At 39.7% G+C, this 22,550-nt stretch overlaps 1 long non-coding RNA gene and 2 pseudogenes across 3 annotated transcripts in view; 1 reads left to right on the top strand and 2 right to left on the bottom strand.

Annotated features, from left to right (window-relative positions):
- LOC138849922 (uncharacterized) overlaps positions 1-22,550 on the top strand; it is a 277,914-nt gene that overhangs the window by 11,275 nt on the left and 244,089 nt on the right. The window lies entirely within an intron of this gene.
- LOC100341082 (large ribosomal subunit protein eL38 pseudogene) lies at positions 1,391-1,631 on the bottom strand (annotated as a pseudogene).
- LOC127490814 (small nucleolar RNA U3) lies at positions 2,426-2,509 on the bottom strand (annotated as a pseudogene).

Consider the following 22,550-nt stretch of genomic DNA (forward strand, 5'->3'; position numbering starts at 1 on the left):
GAGCCCTGTTGAGGGTGAATGATTAGCTCTTACACCCATTGATGTGAGGTTATGTAGCATGGTGGTTGACAATGGCTCTTCTGCATTAGAAATAGTCAAATCTTGATAAGATGACCTGTTTACATCTTTGATGATGAGAAATTGCAAGGATGGGTCATAATTGTGTTCTTTAGGTTTTGGTAAGGTAGGGAAGCAAGTTAGGAACAGAGTTCATCTAAGGTACTCTGAGATTTAGATGACGTTTATATAGGTGGGAGCCTGTGGTATGCTGGTACGGTCAGAGCTGGGCCAGGCCAAAGCCAGCCTAGAATTCCACTTGGGTGTTCCATGTGGGTGGCAGGGGCCCAGGCATTTGGGCCATCCTCCGCTGCATTACCAGGTGCATCAGCAGAGAGCTAGATTGGAAGTGGTGCAGCTGGAACTGGAACCAGTGCTCATATGTCGGCATCACAGGCAGCAGATCAACCAACTGCACTACAACATGGGCCTCCAAAGTATTCTTTAAAATTTAGGCTTCATTGAGGTATTAACAGATTTCTTTCAATATATCTCAGAACCATTGGGATCACAGCAAATTTGGGTTGTTTTAAATTACTAATAAACCTGATTTTTCACTATTAGCTTTTGGCCACTCGTTGGCGTAGGGTGTATGATCACAGAGGACTTTCCCTAATAACCTTATTTTCTCATTCTGGACTCTGAACTGCAACATCCCCCACCTTTTACAGATAAAGGTATTGGGGCTAAGGGAGTTGAAGTCTCTCACTGAACATAACAAAGACAGTGAGTTGAAGAGGGTTCTCAGATGTCCAGAATTAGAACCAGTACTCCTGTTATGACTATATGATCTTTCTATGTTGTATATGTTATGTGGTTGTCCTGTTATGGTTAACTTTATGTGTCAACTTGGCTAGGCCATGCTACCTAGCTGTTTTGTTAAACATTATTCTAGATGTTTCTGTGAAGGTGTTTACACACACATACACATACACACACACATACGTACATACATGAATACACATTGTGGCAGAGTTGGGTAAGCTGCCACTAGGTACCCTAGCATCACATTTCTGAGTGCCAATTTGAATCCCTGCTTCTTATCCAGCTTCCTGCTAACTTATCCTGTGAGGCCGCAGATGGTGGTCCAAGTAGTTGGGTCCCTACTTCCAATGTGAATAGTTCTAGGCTTCTTGCATTGGCTTGGCCTAGCCCAACTATTTGGGGAGTGAACCAGCAGATGGAAGATTTCTCTCCCCCTACCCCCGTCTCTCTCCCCTTTCTCTCTCCCTCTCTCTCTCCCCACCTTTCCCTCTTTCCCTCTCCGCCTCCCCCACTCTCCTTCCCCATTATTTTGGCTTTCAAATAAGTAAAAATATATAAATGAATATTTTTAAAATAATTTTAACACAGTCATATGTCTGGTTCCTTTCAGCTCCTTCACTGTCAAACTTGGTGGCAGAGCTGTTTTCATTTTTCTGCTTTCTCTTTGTAATCACAAAGATAATAAGATACCTGCTGCATTGAACTTCAAACTTTGCATTATGCTTTCTTTTCTTGATCTTGACACACTTGGTATTCTTGTTTCTGATTGTGAGCAGGAAATGCTTGATTTCCTCAAATTTTCCAGGCATGGCAAAGAGACTTGGAGGTAAGGGCATGGACTGGCATAGCAAGTGGCATAAGGAAGAAGACAGGGGAAAAATGTGAAGGCATTTTTTTTTTAAAGTTGAGACAAGCATTTCAATTATTAGACTTCCATAGTGTGAGCGGGCCTCATCTACTCAGTTTAGGCCTTAATAGAAAACAATTAACCTCCCAGGAAGAATAGGAAATGTTAGGGGGGTTGGCACTGTGGCGCAGTAGGTTAAGCTGCTGCCTGCAGCGCTGGCATCACATGGGCATTGGTTCAAGTTCCAGCTGCTCCACTTCCAATACAGCTTCCTGTTAATGTGCCTGGAAAAGCAGCAGATGATGGTCCAAGTCTTTGGGCCCTGGCACCCACATGGGAAACCCAGAGGAAGCTCCTGGCTCCTGACTTCAGTTTGGCTCAGCTCTGGATGTCATGGCCATCTGAGGAGTGAACCAGTGGATGGAAAACCCCTCCTCTCTCTATTCTCTCCCCTCTCCTCCCCTCCCCATAACTCTGCATTTCAAATGAATAAATAAACCTTTGGCAGGGGGAAGACCACAGAAGAGGAATTCTGCCAGCAGAATGGCCTTCAAGCTAAAACTGCAGCTCTTTCCAGGGTCTCTCAGGCTGCCAGCCAGCTCTGCAAATTTTATTCCATAATCGGATGAGAAAGTTCCTTAAAATAAATCTCTTTCTCTCCATACAGATGTATGATAAAGACTTGTGTTTATATATATGTAGATATATGAGGAGTCTTCAAAAATTCACAGGAAGTATATATTATGTAAAAAGTATTCATGGATTTCAAAACTTCTTGGCATGAAAATAAACTTGTCTTTAGTAGCAAACTATAGAAATGATCCCTGAAAGTATAGTCTTAATAAACTTGTCTTTTAATACTGTTTTTCCCATGAACTTTTTGAATTATCTTTGTAGACAACACATACACACACACACACACACACAATCACACATACACATCATTTTGGTTGTGTCTCTGTAGAGAACCCAGACTAACACAGTGCTCTTGGACCAAAAATGTCAAATCCTAAAGAGGTTAATAAGCAAAACAATGTGCAATGCTAGGCATTCTGCTGAAGTCAGGAGTATCCAAATTAGATAAGAATACATGCTTTGGAGGTCATGGCAAAATGTAATTTTTTTCCAAAGTAGAAAACACTGTGAGTATATAAGAGCAACATATTCATTTTTCTTATTTTATTTTAATCCTATGTAATTGATTGAATAGTCTTAGTTTTTAATTACACGTTCTTTTTCTTCATATTGCTGGGATGGATGTAACCACTGAATTTTTTTCTTAACTGAAATAAATATAATTCTCATACCTTAAAACTTACCCTTTATGTATGCAATTTGGTGGTTTTACACTATATTTAAAAAGTTGTACAACTATCTTGACTATGTAATTCCCAAATATTTTTCTGATTCCAAAATGAAACCCCATAGCCATTCATTGTCACTGCCCATTTCCCTCTCTCCTGCAGCCACCCTGGAAACCACTAATCTTTCTGCCTCTATAGATTTGCCCATTCTGGACATACTACATAATTGAAATCATAGCATTCCATTTAAAAGCCATCTATATAATAAGCCACATACCTTTAGAACCTCATTTATTTCACTAGGCATAATTTATTCAAGGTTCATCTGTATTTTAAAATGTTATTAATAATGTATTTTTATATGGCTATATAATATCCTCTTGTATGTATATACCAAATTTTACTTAAACATCATCATCCTGTGGTCATTAAGGTTTGTTTTCAATCTTTGGCCATTAGGAATAATGCTGGTATGAATATGTACAAGTTTTTGTGTGAACATGTGACTTCAGTTCTCTTGGATATATATCTAGGAGAGGAAATGGTGGGTCACATGGAAACTGTATTGTTGACTTTTTGAGAATGCATTCGTACAGTGACTGCCATCTCACATTCTAAGCAGCAGTGTGAGAAAGTCTTGATCTCTTCATGTCCTTAAAACAGTGGTTATTGTTCTTTAATTATCATCATCTTACTTGGCATAAAATCAAGGTGTAGGTCAGGTTGAGGGAGTATTTGTTTAATACTTTTACCATGGAGTGTTGGATTTTGTCAAATGTTTTTCTGCATTTCAGATGATTATGTATTTTTCATCCTTTATTGATATAGTGTATTATATTAATTGGCATTTGGATATTAAGTCAACATTGCATACTTAGAATAAACCCCAATTGGTCGTTATGCATAATCATTTCTATATGTTGCTAGATTTGATTTGCTAGTATTTTCATTGAGTATGTTTGTATATTTATATCATTTTCTTCTGTTGTGATTTTTTTGTGTGGCTTTGGTGGAGTAATATTGGCATCATTGGATGAGTTGGGAAGTGTTCCTTCTTTTTCTTTTAAAAAAACTTAGTAAAGAACTGTTTAATTGGTTTTTGAATGTTAAATGGAATTCACCAGTACACTCGTGGATTCTTTTCTGTGTGCAATTTTTAAGTTACAAATTAAATCTCATATTATCTCTTATTATATATATTCAGAAATTTTATTTCATCTTGAGTCAGTTTTGGTAGTCTGTGTTTATCTGAATTTGTGCACTTTTTTCTGTATTATGTAATTTGTTGGCATATAGTGGTTGATAGCATCCCCTTAAGCACTTTCATTTCTGTAAGGTCTGTAGTGATGTTTTTAATTCCTCATGTAAGTAATTTGAATCCTTTCTCTTTGTTTCTTGTCTTTTTTTGTCAGTCTAGCTAAAGGTTTGTTAATTTTGTTGATCTTTTCAAAGAACCAGTTTTTGATTTTGTTGATTTTTCTCTATTTTGTGTTCTCTATTTTATATATTTCCACCTTAGTGGAAATTTTTTTGTCTCTACTTGCGTTTGGGTTTGTTTGTTCTTCCTTTTCTAGTTTATGAAAGTGGAAATTTAGGTTGTTGATTTGAGCTCCCCCCTCCTTTACACTGTCTTGTAAAGAATTTATTTCACACAAAGCATACTACACAATATGTCATTTTAAAAACTCTTCAAATGTTTCCATACTGATTTTCATAAATTGACAATGCATTCATGAAGCAATCTGCAGACAACTGGTTTCACATACAAATTAAGGAGCACTTTTAAACAGACATGACTTCCTAAATTATTTGTTAGACATAAATTTTACAAAATTTTATTGTGATAAAATATGCATAACATGAAATTTACTATCTCAACCATTTTTAATTGTACAATTTAGTACTATTGAATACATTTGTAATGTACAGCCATCACCATTGTCCCATCTCCATAACTCCTTGATAAAAATGAAGCTATGTATCTATTAAACAGTAATTCTCCTTTTTTTTTTTTTACAGGCAGAGTGGACAGTGAGAGAGAGAGACAGAGAGAAAGGTCTTCCTTTGCCGTTGGTTCACCCTCCAATGGCCGCCGCGGCTGGCGTGCTGCGGCCAGCGCACCGCGCTGATCTGATGGCAGGAGCCAGGAGCCAGGTGCTTCTCCTGGTCTCCCATGGGGTGCAGGGCCCAAGCACCTGGGCCATCCTCCACTGCACTCCCTGGCCACAGCAGAGGGCTGGCCTGGAAGAGGGGCAACCGGGACAGAATCCGGTGCCCCGACCGGGACTAGAACCCGGTGTGCCGGCGCCGCTAGGCGGAGGATTAGCCCAGTGAGCCGCGGCGCCGGCCACAGTAATTCTCCTTTACCTTTCCCCAACCCTGGCTATCATCATTCTGCTTTCTGTCTCTATAGTTATAATATATATAACATATACATACATATATATCTATAATATATATAACATTATATATATAATATATATAACATTTATAATATATAAATATATATTTAGGCCGGCGCCGTGGCTCAATAGGTTAATCCTCCGCCTTGCAGCGCCGGTACACCGGGTTCTAGTCCCGGTCGGGGCGCTGGATTCTGTCCCAGTTGCTCCTCTTCCAGTCCAGCTCTCTGCTGTGGCCAGGGAGTGCAGTGGAGGATGGCCCAAGTCCTTGGGCCCTGCACCCCATGGGAGACCAGGAGAAGCACCTGGCTCCTGGCTTCGGATTAGCGCGATGCGCCGGCCGCAGCGCGCCAGCCTTGGCGGCCATTGAAGGGTGAACCAACGACAAAAGGAAGACCTTTCTCTCTGTCTCTCTCTCTCACTGTCCACTCTGCCTATCAAAAAATATGTATATTTAATATATAATGCATATATTATATACTATTACTATTAGTAGCATATATATATACCATTACTAATGTATATGTATATATATTCACACTATTTATTTGAGAAGAAAGAGGGAAGGAGGGAGACAGAGCAAGTGAGTGAGAGAGCTCATCCACTGTTTCACTCCTCAAATACTCATAATCTCATTGGCTGGGCTGAAGCTGCGAGCTGGGAGCTGGGACTCAATCCAGATCTCCCATATGGATGTGAGGAACTCAGTTACTTTAACCATTGTCATTGCTGCCAGCCGGGGTCTGTATTAACAGAAAACTGAAGTCAGGAGCCAGGGATGGTTATTAAACCCAGATACTCAAATATAAGGTAAAGGTGTCTTAACTGGCAATTAATTTATAAGGTAAATGCCTATTGTGTGTTCCTATGATTTTGATTCCTCTAACTACCTCATATAAATGGAACCATGCAGTATTTGTCTTTTGTGACTGATTTATTTCACTTAGCATAATATCCTCAAGGGTAAATCCTATTTTACCACATATTAGAATTTCCTTCCTTTTAAGTGAGATACTCAGCAGACTCATAGAATGGCAGATGTCCTAAATAGCACTCTGGCCTCAGAATCAGCCCTAAAGGCACTCGGATCTGGCTGAAAAGCCCATGAGAGTATTTCAGGCATGGAAAGCCAAGACACTCTGGCAAAAAGATCTCTGTGAGTGAGATCCCAGTGGAAAGAACAGGTCTTCAAAGAGGGAGGTGCCTTTCTCTGAAGGGAGGAGAGAACCTCCACTTTAACTATGACCTTGTCTAAACAAGATAAGAGTCGGAGAACTCAAGGGGCTTCCATAGCCTTGGAAACTCATGACTGGTGCATAGGGAGATTACTGATGCCATAAACAGGAGTGTCAATTTGTAAAGTCAACAACAGGAGTCACTGTGCACTTACTCCTCATGTAGGATCTCTGTCCTTAATGTGCTGTACACTGAGGCTTAATGCTATAACGAGTACTCAAACAGTATATTTCACTTTGTGTTTCTATGGGGGTGCAAACTGTTGAAATCTTTACTTAATGTACACTAAACTGATCTTCTGTTAAAAAAAAAAAAAAAAAAAGAAAAGAAACTATCAATTCCCAACTTGACTCTCACTGGGATTAAACATGACAATAGGTCTGATCTGATTTCATCATCATTTAAAAAAAATCATCTATTATTTTTCACTTTATGTTTCTGTGTGGGAACAAACTGTTGAAATCCTTACTTAAGGTATACTAAGCTGATCTTCTGTATACTAAGATAATCGAAAATGAATCTTGATGTGAATGGAAGGGGAGAGGGAGTGGGAAAGGGGAGGGTGGTGGGTGGGAGGGACGGTATGGGGGGGAAAGCCATTGTAACCCATGAGACGTACTTTGGAAATTTATATTCATTAAATAAAAGATAAAAAAAAAAAAAAAAAAAAAAAAAGAATTTCCTTCCTTTTAAAACTGGATAATATTTTATCATGTGCATATATCATATTGTGCATATCCATTTATTTGTTAGTATACATGATTGCTTCCCTATTTTAGCTATTGTGTATAATGCTGCTATGAACATAGGTGTGCAAATACCTCCTTGAGATCATGCTTACATTCTTTGCGGTGTATACCCAGAAGTGGAAATGCTGTATCATATGGTAATTATTTCTTAATTTTTGAGGAATTGCCATATTATTTTCCATAGTGACTGTACTATTTTATAATTTCACAGCAGTGCATATAATATTCCAGTTTCTCCACATCTTTGCCACTTGTTGTTTCCCACTTTTTAGCCATCCTAAGGGGTAGAGGGGGTATCTTATTATAGTTTTGATTTTCATTACTCTAATAATTAGTGATGTTAAGCATCTATTCATGTACTTATTGTAAATTTGTTTCCTTTGTACAAAGAAATGTCTATCCAAGTCTTTTACCCAATTTTGAGTTGGTTGTTGTTGAGTTTTAGTAATTTTCATATTGTAGATGCCAGTCTCTTACCAGATATAGTCATGCTCTGCTTAACAACAGGATTCTAGTCTGAAAAATGTGTTCCCAGGTGATTTTGTCCTTGTATGATCATTAAACTGTACTTACTCACACCTAGATTGTATAGCTGACTACACACTTAGGTTGTATGGTGTAGCCTATCTCTCCTAGGCTACAACCCTGTACAGCATGGTACTGTACTGAAGACTGTAGGTAATTGTAACTCAGTGGTACTTATTTGTGTATTAAGCATACCTAGATTCAGGATCACTAATATAACTGTCTTCTACCTGCCACTCGAGTGGCTTCCAGAGACAATAATGTACCTACAGTTGATATCTCCTGTGATAACTGCCTTCTTCCATACACCTTCTGAAAGATCTCCCTGTTTCACAGTTTATTTTTTCTTTTTAGTGAAAGGAGCACACTGTAAAATAAAGATAAGAGTATAGTCTAGTGAATACATTAGCCAATAAATAGTCATTTATTATAATTATCAAGAACTGTACATAATTGTATGTGTTGTACTTTTATATGAATGGCAGTGCAGTGGGAGGTTTTATATCAGAATCATGACAAATACATGAGGAATGTGATATGGTATAATGGTATGACAACTATGACAACACTAAGTAAAAGGAGTTTTTCAGCTCTGTTAAGTCTTGGGGGACTCCCATCATCTATGAGCTCTATAGTTAACACAAACATTGTTAGGTGGTGCATAATCTAGATGACTTAAAAATATTTTCTCCCATTTTAAGTGTTGCCTCTTTGTTTTGTTGATAATATCTTTTGAGGCACATATTTTTAAAACATTTTCATAAAGTCTATATTATCTATTTTTTCTTTTGTTACCACCAAATCTAATGTTGTGAAGTTTCCACCTATTATTTAATCTAATGTTGTGAAGTTTCCACCTATCATTTTATTCTCTAAGGATTTTATAGTTTTAGATCTTATATCTAGATCTTTGATCCATTTTGAGTTTTTTTTTTTTTTGTATATGAGTTTAGATGAGGGTCCATATTTATTGTTTGGCTTGCAGATATCCAATTTTCCTAGAACGATTTGTTGGAAAGACTATCCTTTCCTCCTTGAATGGTATTGAAACATGTGTCAAGAATCATTTGATTACATACATGGGTGTTTATTTATTTTTTAAATTAAAAACAAATTTTTTTTGACAGAGTGGACAGTGAGAGAGAGACAGAGAGAAAGGTCTTCCTTTACCGTTGGTTCACCCTCCAATGGCCGCTGCTTATCCTGGCCAGGTGCTTATCCTGGTCTCCCATGAGGTGCAGGGCCCAAGTACTTGGGCCATCCTCCACTGCACTCCCTGGCCACAGCAGAGAGCTGGACTGGAAGAGGAGCGACAGGGACAGAATTCGGCGCCCCGACCGGGACTAGAACCCGGTGTGCTGGCGCCACAGGTGGAGGATTAGCCTATTGAGCCGCTGCGCCGGCCTATTTATGTGTTTGTTTTTTTTTTTTTTTTTTTTTTTTTTTTTTTTTTTTTTTTTTTACAGGCAGAGTGGACAGTGAGAGAGAGAGACAGAGAGAAAGGTCTTCCTTTTGTCGTTGGTTCACCCTCCAATGGCCGCTGCGGCCGGCGCGCTGCAGCCGGCGCACCGCACTGATCCGATGGCAAGAGCCAGGTACTTCTCCTGGTCTCCCATGGGGTGCAGAGCCCAAGCACTTGGGCCATCCTCCACTGCACTCCCTGGCCACGGCAGAGAGCTGGCCTGGAAGAGGGGCAACCAGGACAGAATCCGGCGCCCTGACCGGGACTAGAACCCGGTGTGCCGGCGCCGCAAGGCAGAGGATTAGCCTATTGAGCCGCGGCACCGGCCATATTTATGGTTTTTTTAAAAGATTGATTTTATTTATTTGAAAGACAGAGTTACAGAGAGAGGTAGAGACAGAGAGGGAGGTCTTTCATCCAATGGTTTACTCCCCAGATGGCCACAATGGCTGGAGCTGCGATGATCCGAAGCCAGGAGCCAGGAGCTTCTTCCGGGTCTCCCAGGCGGGTGCAGGGGCCCAAGGACTTGGGCCATCCTCTACTACTTTCCTAGGCCATAGCAGGGAGCTGGATCGGAAGAGGAGCAGTCAGGACTAGAACCAGCGCCCTCAAGGATGCCAGCGCTTCAGGCTGTGGCTTTAACCCACTGTGCCACAGCGCTGGCCCCTATTTCTGGGTTTTCATTAAATATTCCACTAGTCTGTGTGCCAGTACCATATTGTTTTGCATATTGCAGCTTTGTAGTATGGGTCTCTGCTTTTTTTTTTTCATTATTGTTTTGGCTATTTGAGATCCCTTAAAATTCCATCTGAATTATATATTGGCTTTTCTTATTTTTGTAAGACACATTAGGATTTTGTTTAAAAAACACATTTGGAATTGCATTGAATCTCTGAATTTCTTTGGATATTGTTGCCATCTTAAAAATATTGTCTTCCAATCTATCAATAAGTGATGTGTTTCCATTTATTTATGTGTTCTTTAATTTCTTTCAGCAGTGTTTTATAATTTTCATTTTATTGATGTTTACCTATTGGTTAAGCCAATTCATGGTTGCTTTATTCTTTTGGGTGGTAATATAAATGGGATTTTTAAATAATTTTTTAATTTCATTTTCAGTGTATACCAATGCAGTGGCTTTTTTGTGTTGACTTTGTATACTGCTACTTTGCTGGACTTTTTAGCTCTAACAATTGCGCGTGTGTATACTTTCTTCAGAGTTTTATGCACACAATATCATATCATCGTTTCAAATTGGTTGCCTTTTATTACTTTTTCTTGCCCATTTTCCCTGGAAGGAATGGAATCCTCACCAACCCAGAAAGAACTCAGAATTCTCAGAGCCCCTCAGTGGCATCCAGCTCATTCCTCAGCCACAAACTGAAGGACTACCTTCTTTTTCAGTATAACCTATGTTTTCTGTATTGGCATTCATTTCCCCTAATTGCTGCTTTAGTTGTATCCTTTAAGGTTTGATTTAATGTGTTTGATTTTAATTTTATTTCATGAGTATATTTGCTAATTTCCTGTGTGATTTCTTCTTTGATCTGTTGGTACATTTTAGAAGTATTTTGCTTAATTTGCATGTATATGTGATTTCCCCAAATACGCTTCTCCTATTGGAGAAGTATTTTGTATTATTTCAGTTATTTTAAGTTTCTTGATACTTGTATGGCCTACACTATAATCTTCCAAGAAGATATATATGCACTTAATAAGAACGTGTCTTCTACTGTTGTACTCTGTGAAGTCCACTTGATTTGTAGTGTTTTTCATGTCTTCTATTTCTTTGTTGATCTTCTCTCCAGTTTTATCCATTCTTTAATGTAGACTATTGAAGCTGCAACTATTACTGTTGAGTTTTATAATTACTCCTTCATTCTGACAATTTTTCCTTCATGTTTTTTAGACCTGTGTTAAGCTTACATTAATGTATAATTGTTATATTTTCTGGACTGTTTTATTCTTTAATTTTTAAATATTTATTTTATTTATTTGAAAGGCAGAGATAGAGAAGAAGAAGAAGAAGAGAGAGAGAGAGAGAGAGAAAGAGAGCGAAAGAGAGAGAGAATCTTCTATCCTCTGGTTCACTCCCTGAATATTTGCAAAGGCCAGTGCTGGGCCTATTTGAAGCCAGGAGCCTGGAGCGTTTTCTGAGTCTTCCACGTGGGTGCTGGGGCCCAAGAACCTGAGCCATCCTTTGCTGCTTTCCCAGGAGCATTAGCAGGATACTGGATCAGAAGTAGTCAGCCAGGCTCAAACTGGTGCTCATATGTGATGCTGGCATAGAGGCAGTGACTTAACCTGTTATGCTAGAACACCAGCCCCTAATTCTGTTTTTTTTTTTTTTTTTTTTTTTTTTTTTTTTTTTTTTTTTTTATGAAACATCTTTTTTAATCTGGTAAAAACGTTGTCTTAAAGTGACTTTTTCTGATATTATTATTATTGACATTGTAGCTCTTATGGTGACTGCAGTCTTTTCTTCCTTTTAAAAAAATCATGTACTATTTTATTAAAACTCAGTATACATGTCAAGGAATCCATAGAAGTGCACTGATAAATGAGGTTTTTGTCATCTGATCACACTCATAACCAACACCCAAGTTATCAACAAAGTATTCCTAGTACCCAAGAGTCCTCACTATTCACCCCTGAATTTTTCTTTTTTAACAGGTGAGATAGGTGTATACTGTCATTAATTAATTTAATGTTTTTTGAATGTATAATAATTTTTCTTCATAAATACAACTTTAGGAATATAATGATTCTTCTACCCAACCCGCCATCCCACCCATACTCCCATCTCTTCCTCTTCCCTCTCCTATTTCCATTCTTACTTTTACTAAAAAATATTTTTAACTAACTTTATACACATACAGTTAATTCTATACTAAGTAAAGAGTTCCATAAATTGTATGAAAATAACACTGTTCCTCAAGAGTTGAGACAAGGACTGTTCAAAGTTATTGTGTCTTGAAGTGTTAATTTAACTTTTATAGATTACCTTTTAGGTACTCTATTAGTTATCACATATTGGGGAGAACATAAGGTATTTGTCCTTTTTTGCTCTCCTTGTCCACGTTTCTTGTGTTTCTACATTGATTTTGATGCATTTGGGCAATCACTTCTTAATTCCTCTGGGGGGTTGTTTTGATGGAAGGATTTATTCTTGGAAATGTGCCTGTGTGGCTTGGTGGAGTGCCTGTGCTGGGTGGAGCCAGGGAGCTGTGGTCACCACTTATGTGGATACCCAAGTTGCTTGCGGTGGAGTGCCTCTGGCTAGTCATTAGGGGAAGGGGGTATTGTCACTGGCTACTATGTTCACAATGCCAAAGTTAACAGCCAAGAGTGAGCTCATGGTCCCTGCACATCCTACCTACCCAGAAATGTGTCCTGCACAGAGCAACAACCCAATCTGGATTGTGTTCCCTGAGCTCTCTGTGATATCTGTCCACAGCACTAAGGGAGCTCTGAGTTTCTGTAGTCAGACCAGGCTGGTGCACATGAACCCAGCCAGAATCCATGTCCCTCTCAACTCTGTGGCATATGCCCAGGACTCCCACAGTCACAGGGTGCAGGGGGTATGCTCTCCACCCTGCAAACTGACCCTTTCCTAACACAGTTGTCCATTGTTCCCAAAGTCAGGACAAATTTGGATGGAGCTCTACTCTAGCAAATTGAGTTTGGCACTTTGTTTAGGGCAAAGAAGGGAAGCAACATGTGCTTCCTTCTCAGAGCAAAGTAGTCACCCCGGCTCCTGCCAACTCCCTTGGCTGAAATCAAAGCCAGAGAGCACTGTGGAATTTTCCCTCAGTCAAACTGCCCATTGCACAGGCCTCGGCAGCCTCCTCTTACCTTGCTGTGGCAAGATAGTGCTTCCCAGCCAGGTGCTGGCCATGTATACACAGGAGTTGTTGGCAGTGTACTGCCAGTGGCTGTGTGTCTGTCTTCTCTCCTCACTGCTACAGAGTCTCTGTTGTAGTCTGTCAGTTTTCCAATGTCGATTCTCTCAATAACTCCCCTGGGAACATGGTCCTTCCTTTTTCTGGTATGTTTCTGTGGCTGAGGTGAGGCTTCTCATATTCAACCATCTTGGAGCTCCCCGAATCCTTTTATTTCAATCTATTTGTGTCTTTCTGTCTCAAGCATGCCTTTCTAGATAACTTATAGTTGGATCATGTTTGTTTATCCATTCTGCCAATCTCTTTCTTTTAATTCGACTTTAACCTTATTTATATAATTAAATTAGCAGTAAGGTAGGAGCTATGCCTGCCACTTTGCTATTTGTTTTCTGTCTTCTTTCTTTCTATTAATTTCTCCATCCTTCTATTACTATATCCTTCTATTTAATGTTAAATGCATGTTTTATATTGCACTATTTTATTCTTTTGTCATTCTTTTCACTGTATATTTCTAGGAATTATTTTCTTATTGGCTGCCTTATATATTACAATTAATATCTTTATTTATAATAATCTATTTCAGATTAATAGGAACTTAATTTTAATAGCATATGAAACTTTGCTCTTTTAGAACTCTGTTATCTTTCTCTACTTATTTCTGTTATTGTATCAGGAATTACATATTTTTATATTATAAACCCCTTGACATAGATTTATCATTATTTTTTACAAATTATCTTTTACATTAAGTAGCAAAAATTATTGTTCCCTACAAAATTATATTAATCCTATGCCTTTATATTCACCTATGTAATTACTTTTCCTGGATTTTGTTTTGTTTTGTTTTTCCTTCATTTAGATTGAGGAGATGAGTCACCATCTAGTATCTTCCCTTCAGACTTAACAGTTCCCTTTTGTATATCTCATAAGGTAGGTTTACTGGTAATAAAGTCTCTGAAATTTTTAAAATCTGAAAATATCTTCATTTCCTTTTCATTTTCGAAGGATGCTTTTGTTGGATATAGGCATTTCCTATCAGCACTTTGAATATAGCATCCCCTGCCTCATGGTCTTCATGATTTCTGAAAGAAATCAGTAATCTTATTGAAGAGCCCTTTTCTTTGATGAATAACTTTTCTCTTGCCTCACAGACTTTATTTTTGACAATTTTATTTTTGTGTGTCTTTGTGTTTATTCCTGAGTTTAAAATACTTTATTGAGCCTTTATCATGTATAGGTTAATGCCTTTCATCAAATTTTTCATCTATCATGTCCTTAAATATTCTTTCATCTCTTCCCTTTTGAAACTCTCATAATGCACATGATATTATTGATGGTGTCTTATAGTTCTCTAATTCTTTTTTCATAGCCTTCTATTCATTTTTATCTTTCTTCAGACTGAATTTTTTTAAAGATTTGTTTATTTATTTGAAAGAGTTACACACACAGAGAGAAGGAAAGGCAGAGAGAGAGAGAAAGAGAGGTTTTCATCTGCTGGTTCACTCCCCAACTGGCTGCAACAGCTGGAGCTGTGCCAATCCGAAGCCAGGAGTCAGGAGCTTCTCCCAGGTCTCCCACATGGGTGCAGGGGCCCAAGGACTTGGGCCATCTTCTATTGCTTTCCCAGGCCATAGCAGAGAGCTGGATTGGAAGTGGAGTGGCACAGCGCCCATATGGGATGCCAGCACTGCAGGCGACGGCTTTACTTGCTTTGCCGCGGCAGAGGCCCCCAGACTGAATATTCTAAATTACCTATCTTCATGTTTGCTGATTTTTCTTCTGCTGTTGAGATCTGCTGAAACTTTTCCAGTGAATTTTTCATTTACATTATTGTATTTTTCAACACCAGAATTTCTATTGGATTCTTTCTTATAATTCATATGTCTTTATTAATATTTTTATTTATTGAGCAATTGGTCTCACATTTTGCCTTCAAATCTTTTTTTTAAAGATTTATTTATTTATTTGAAAGTCAGAGTTATACAGAGAGAGGAGAGGCAGAGAGAGAGAGAGGTCTTCCATCTACTGGTTCACTGCCTAACTGGCCGCAATGGCCAGAGCTGTGCCTATCTGAAGCCAGGAGCCAGGAACTCCCTCTGGGTCTCCCACGTGGGTGCAGGGGCCCAAGGACTTCGGTCATGATCTACTGCTTTCCCAGGCCATAGCAGAGAGCTGGATTGGAAGTGGAGCAGCTGGGTCTGGAACTGGCGCCCCTGTGGGATGCCGGCGCCTCAGGCCAGGGCGTTAACCCACCGCGCCACAGCGCTGGCCCCTTGCCTTCAAATCTTTAGATATGATTTCCTATACAAATTCTCTGTTAAAGTAGTCATCTAATAAATCCCAAGTCTTGCTTCTCTAGGGATCGTTTCCTGTTGGTTGATCTGTTCACACTCTGAAAGGGTCATTCCCCCCCACCCCCGTCCCTTTTTCACTCTGTGTGCTTCCTAATTTTTTGTAGCAACAAGATCTTTAAAATAGTATGATGTGTTGATTATAGGAGTCTACCTTTCCCAGGTTTTATGCTGCTGTTTCTTGTTGTTTTCATTTCCTTAGTGACTTTCTGAAGTAATTCTGTAAAGTTTGTATTCTTTGTCATGTGTGATGACCTCAATTTTCACTGTGCTAGTTTAGTGGTCAGAGATTTCCTTGAATGCCTAGAACCAGTGAATCTCCAATCTTTGCTGAGAGTGTCTCTGTGCAATGTTGGGGCACAGCTTCAACATTCAGCCAGACAGTTTAGAATTCTGCCTGAGCCTTCGCCTTCTGCTTGCACAGACCCCTTTTCTGGTCTTTTCTGAGGAGGTACATATCTCTAGAAATGCACACAGCCCTACACATATTTGCAACTTTCTTGATTCTTAGGTGTATAGGATAGCTTTTCAAAGCCATTATGAAAATCTTGGTCCAAGTTTGTCTACTTTTTTTAGCTAACCTATTTTTCCTTGGGCAGATGCAATGTTAAATAATTGCCTATGATTGCTTCGGACAAACACCACTGAGGAAAGGACTTCTTTCCCTGGATGAGCTCTGAGGTTAAATAAATACAGCTTGTAAAGTGGGGTTTCTGAAGAGATGACAGACAACTCAAATAATGTCAGTTCTCTCTCAATGAAGATTTTGCGGAGTTTCCCCGCCCATTTTTGCTCCTTCCAGTGGCTGCCATGCTACTAGATTTTGTTGTAATTGTGGTATGTCAGTTTTCAAGGATACTGTGGAGCTGGAGAAGGGGAAAGGAATGGGTGTAGAGTAAGTTAAAAAAACCACAGGGGGCCAGTCACCTCCTGCAATGCCAGCATCCTGTATTGGTACTGGTTTTGAGTCCCAGCTGCTCCAGTTTGATCCAACTCCCTGCTAATGTTCCTGGGAAAGCAGCAGAAGACTGCTGAAGTACTTGGGCCCTGCACTCACGTGGGAGACCCAGAAGAATCTCCTGGCTCCTGGCATCGGCCTGGCCCAGCACCAGCCATTATGGTCATTTGGGGAGTGAACCCACAGGTGGAAGACACCTCCCCACTGACCTGTGTGTGTGTGTGTGTCCTTCTCTCTCTGTAGCTCTGCCTTTCAAGTAAATAAATTAACCTTAAAAAATTCTGCTCTCCCCCCCCAAAAAAAACCCCACATAAAATTCCCTGTTCTTGTTGAGATTCAGCTGATGCAAGTCTTTGTATAATTTCTAGCATTCTGAAAATATTGATTCTGACAATTTTTCTGAGTTTTTTATTTTTTGACAGGCAGAATGGACAGTGAGAGAGAGAGACAGAGAGAAAGGTCTTCCTTTGCCGTTGGTTCACCCTCCAATGGCCGCCGCGCTGCGGCCGGCGCACCACACTGATCCGATGGCAGGAGCCAGGTACTTCTGGTCTCCCATGGGGTGCAGGGCCCAAGGACTTGGGCCATCCTCCACTGCACTCCCTGGCCACAGCAGAGAGCTGGCCTGGAAGGGGGGCAACCGGGACAGAATCCAGCACCCTGACCGGGACTAGAACCCGGTGTGCCGGTGCTGCAAGGCGGAGGATTAGCCTAGTGAGCCGCGGCACCAGCCCTTTTCTGAGTTTTATTATTGCCCTCTCATCTATTGGATTTTGATGTATATTTTATGTATCATGAGGTCTATTTAGAAGGGCAAAAATTTAATTGCCAATTCCTATATCCATATGTGAGAAGGCAAATGCTAAGAGGTCCTACATTTATCAAATTCTATATTCAGGTTTTTTTTTCTGAAATTTCCAACTTCCTTCGGCTCAAAAGCAGAGGAACAAAGGAGCAGCCAGCTACTAGGATTCAGAGAGATGATTGCCACATTGTTTACCATGTTCTCTCCTGTAAACCACACTCCTGTGCTTTTGTATTCTTATTTCTCCATCTTCCTCAATTGTTTCTCAGTGGTTAGACTTTCCATGACTAAAGCCGAATCATTGCCTTGAAATATCTGGCCTGAAGACAGCTGTATCTGCAAGGCTTTCCCTCTGTATCCAAGAGTGAAAGATAACTAGAGGGAGGGGTGGGTGGACTGTTTGTACTGATGATGATAACAGGTTGATATTCTCTAATCCTTTTGCAAGACTGTAGGATAATAAAAATAGACAGGATGTATTTGATTTCTTCTTTATTCATACCTCTATATGAATAAAACACAAATGCAAGTCTTCTACTAAAACCAAGTAGGAATAGTCATTTTAGCATATGTTAAGTCAATAAATTCTGGATTAATCCAGTTAATTTGAGTTAAATCTTTTAGAAAGGACATAGAGGACACCCACTGTGGTCTGGATAGCAGCATACGTTTTGTTGTCATTCTCACAGCATTTCAGAACATTGCAGTTCATTCCAAATCCTGACTGGGAACCATGGTTTTATTTTTTTTCCTGGCCCTTACTTCATCCAGTGACACAGAATAAAGTGGTTGTCACGCAAACTTTTCAATATCATCCTTCCCTACTCTGAATGAAATGTAGAAACTACACTGAAAACAAGCAATGTTAAGTGACAATAACTTTTTTTAAAGTTCACACTATTCCATAGAAAATGGCCATCAGTTATTTATCTCTCTACTGGTTTTACTCAGTGTGCAGAGATGTGTATGTTCAAATACTAACTTGGGATATTGAGATTCTGGGGAAATTTTCCTCGTGAATTTCCACCTCTATAATAAATATGTTAAAATAATCATTTTCAGAAGTATTCCATTAATTTGCTTTGTGGAATTCACAATGTCCTGGTGTAGTTCTGAAGGTGAAGAAATTGCCAAGGTTTGCCTGTTTATTGTCTGCCACCTTGTTTCCTCTTTTTACACAGTAGACATACTCAACATGTAGCCTGATACTCCCAGTTATGTGGGGGAGGGTGGGAACACTGACAGCTGCCCAGAACTGCTGCAAGAATGGACGGCTGGATGCAGGTGCACGGACTGTCTCAATTTGACAGGCTTTAAGGCTTGCATTATCTCTAGTGATATCCAATATCCTATCCAAAGAGGTCCTTAAAAACAACAGAAGCAACACAGTTATGCATATTCACTAGGGCATACAGCTCCATAGCATTCACTGAGATCTACATGGATAAAACATCTGTAATATGTTATTTTTGTGATCTTTATGATCAGTGTCACAGCATTTTAGAAATTAAGTCATGCACCTGACATTATGATGCTTCCTTAGCCACATGATTTTATTTTTGCCTATATTCTGTATGCTCCAAAAAGATTAGAATACTTATATTTTTGTATCAGTTTCTCACAGTAGAGTGCAATAACTAATGCATGATTCACTTTTCTGATTATGTTTGGAAGGAGGGGATTGTTGACATATCTCTGATTTTTAGATTCTATCCTTAGTTTCCGAGTATCTGGGACTAGTCCCACTATCTAATTAGAGCATGGAGAAGTTACTTGATTTTTCTGAATCTCCATTGTTCTTTGCTTTAATTTGAATTGATAATAACTGCCCTGGCAATTACCACAAAATAGTTTTAAGAATGAAATGATAAGGGTACATGTGAAAGTAGCTTGGAAGCTTAGAAGAAGGCAAAAGCAAAAACTTACCTCTCCTCTATGCTGAGTTCTAGCATATAAAAAGAATTGTCAAATGCAGGCTCAAAGTATAATTTTTTGGGGGAAGGAATAGTCAGTAAAATTCAGGGATCTGGGACATGTATATTGAAGAATGTAACTAAGACTTGAGGTCAAAATAAGATCCCCTCTCTCAGCCCAATAAAGTAACCTCTGTATTTGCAAAGTGAGCCAAGTCTGCTGTGAGCCTCCCAGGCCACCCACTGTAGGCTCAAAAACTGCATGGGAAGCAGGGGAAATGGGAACACACTGGGACCAGCAAGACCCCATCCTGTGGAGCAAGTCCCTCTACTGAAGGTTAATACAGAAGGTTTAAACAGAAAGTACAAAGGCATGCACAAGCATAGGTGAGGGGTCTTACTGCATGAGCAAAGGACCATCAAAGGAAACTAGATATTAGGCCACAGGTGATCAGTCACCTGTAATCCTGACAAGTAGGGAAATAGCCTCTAATGGAAGTCAGGGCTGCACCAAGCAAATTAGTGCTTTCCCTGCCTGTGGAGAGGGAGAAAGAGACTGGAAGTGGGGCTGGTGTTATGGTGCAGTGGATCAAGCTAGCATACAATATCTGAGTGCCCATTTGAGTCCTGGATGCTCTGCTTCCAATTCAGCATTCCTGTTAATGTGTCTGGGAAAGCAGTGGAAGATGGTCCAAATACTTGGACCCCCGACATTCATGTAGGAGACCTAGATGTAGTTCCTGGCTCTTGGCTTTGACCCCCAGCCCTAGCCATTGCACTCATTTGAGGAGTATCATTATGCCTTTCAAACAAATAAATAAAGAAACAAAAAGTGTTGGAGTCCTCACTGTCCAGAGTGAGGAAGAGATTGAAAGTTTCTCCTTCTATATATATATATATATATATATATATATATATATATATGGATTTATGGAGACAGCAAGAGTCTCACCTAACCACTGCAATAAGGAACATGAATGGGTTAGGGTTTGCCTTTATAAGGTTTGTTTTAGTGGAAAGTTCAAGGTACCTGAGAGGAAGAAGAGGCCAAGGGTAGCTTGGTGCCTGGCTTGGATGGCTGATGTCAGCTGATTAAGTTCTCAAATAAAGGAGTAATTCTAGAAAACATGATGATCACTAGGGAAGAGTGCTTTTGAGGTCGACCTGGCCACCGGAGAGCAGCAGAAGAGCCCTGAGTACTCTAGGGAGCAGGGCAGTTTGCTCTGAAACAGGGGAGGAGATGATGATCATTTTGTTTGCAACATTTTTCTTTCAGTATTCAGTTATAGCTCTGGTTTGGATAGCCAAGATAAAATCAAGTAATGAGTGGAGTTCCATTGTGTAATTAATGGAAAGGTGTTTCTCCTCACTTCACTGTGAAGGCTCATTACCCTCGGGTTCTGATGGTGAATGGTACTCGGGGTTCTTCTGCTAGGGAAACCCCACTCTCAGTCCACATGGTGAGAACTTGGACCTCGCCAGCCAGAACATTTCACTTCCCTGACCACAGGAACTGGTTCAGGGAAGGGCATGTGATCCAACTCAAGTAAATGACACCCTTTCCTGCATGCAGATTCCCTTTCCTGGAAACTTTGCAGCTGGGATGATCTGATATAAGCCTAGAGGTGCAGTTGACCACCTTGTCACCCATTGGAGGGTGCTGGCTTGAGAATAAAGCCAGCCTAGAGAAAAGAGAAGAAAAGAGGAAGCATTCTTATGCTGTTAGCATCCTAATCAGGCATGTCCAAAATCAGCATCCCACTACAATTTTCAGTTACATATACCAATAAAGTCCATACTCTAATTCGTTTTTGTTTGAAGCAGTCAAAGCAAGTTTTATGTAAGTCCAAGTCACAAGAATCCTGACAAATATACTGTCAATCATATCAGTGACATTTCTTTTCTATTCCCTTCCTCCTTTTTCCTCTTTATTTGTAACCTGTTAATAAATCCTGGTTGATATAATGTGAATAATCAAGCAGATGTTCGCATTATTTATGAAAGATCAGCAGATTTTCCTATTTCTCTACTATATATGTGTTTTGTTCTCAGCACTCTCTTTATGCTTATAGTGTGGTAGTAATGCAGGAAAAAGGTTTTTACAGTTATTTATTATGGCATAACTACCCTAAAATATTCTGGCTCACAGAAGGAATCATTTTATCATATCTCATGATGTTGTCTCTGAGGAATTTGGTCAGGGATCAGCTGCATCATTTTTCTTCTCCATATGGCATCAAATGGGGTCATCAGGAAATGTTCTGCTGAGGGCTGGCCTAGTCTGGACAGCCCAAGAAGGCTGATGGTTGGTGTCTTAGTCCATTGTGTGCTGGTATCAGAATACACAGACTGGATCATTTATAAAGAAAAGAAGCTTCTGTATCACTACTCAGGAAGTTAGGAAGCTCCATGTCAAGGTGCCAGCATCTGTGAAGGGCTTTCCTTCTGTGTCATCCGGTGGAGGAATGTGAGAGGATGAGAGAGGAAAAGAGGGAGAGATGGATCTCATGGCATTAAACACTTGCCATCAGTATTAATCCCTTCACGAGGGCAGAGCCTTCTTGGCCCAATTGTCTCTCAAAGGTTTCTTCTCCCAGCCCTGTTGCATTGGGAATTAAGTTTCCAACACCTGAAATGTGGAAGACCCATTCATACATTCTAACCATAGCCTAGAAGGATGTGTTCCACTGGAGCTCCTTCCCACTCAGTTTCAGGATTTCTTCACATATTATTTTTTCATGGCTCAAGACATTATGAATAATCATTCCCAGAGTTATTGGGTATAAGCTAACCTCTTATAACCTACACTCAAAAGTCTCAGGATGTCATTTCCATGTCATTTTATCAGTAAAGCAAGTTACAAAAGCCAACTTTGATTCAAGGGGGCAAGAAAACAGGTGACTTGGCTCCGTCTTTCAATGAGAGGAAAAGTAGGCAAGCTTTGTGGCCGTCTTTAATCTATCACAGGGTGGCAGAGGGCAGTTGAAAGAGCTTGAGTTTGGAGTTAGATGAACCTCTCTAAGAAGCACTTCATCATACCCTAGCTGCTAATACTTCACCTCAATTTGTAAAACAAGACAGTGCCTGCTACATAGTACCCAGTAAGTTATAGTTTAATCTTTTTAGAGAGAATTATATTTGATATATTTGAATGTAAGTTCTCTTTCTGCCAAGAGTAGAGTCTTTCTCAATTGTACTACATCCAGTTGCTGAGATTTTAGTTCTGTTTATTAATTATCCTGTGCTCTGAACAGTGAGAATCTAGTGAGGGTGG

This window comes from Oryctolagus cuniculus, chromosome 6 (assembly GCF_051225735.1).
Source record: "Oryctolagus cuniculus isolate XC-2025 breed Fujian yellow rabbit chromosome 6, ASM5122573v1, whole genome shotgun sequence".
NCBI classification, from domain to species: Eukaryota; Metazoa; Chordata; class Mammalia; order Lagomorpha; family Leporidae; genus Oryctolagus; species Oryctolagus cuniculus.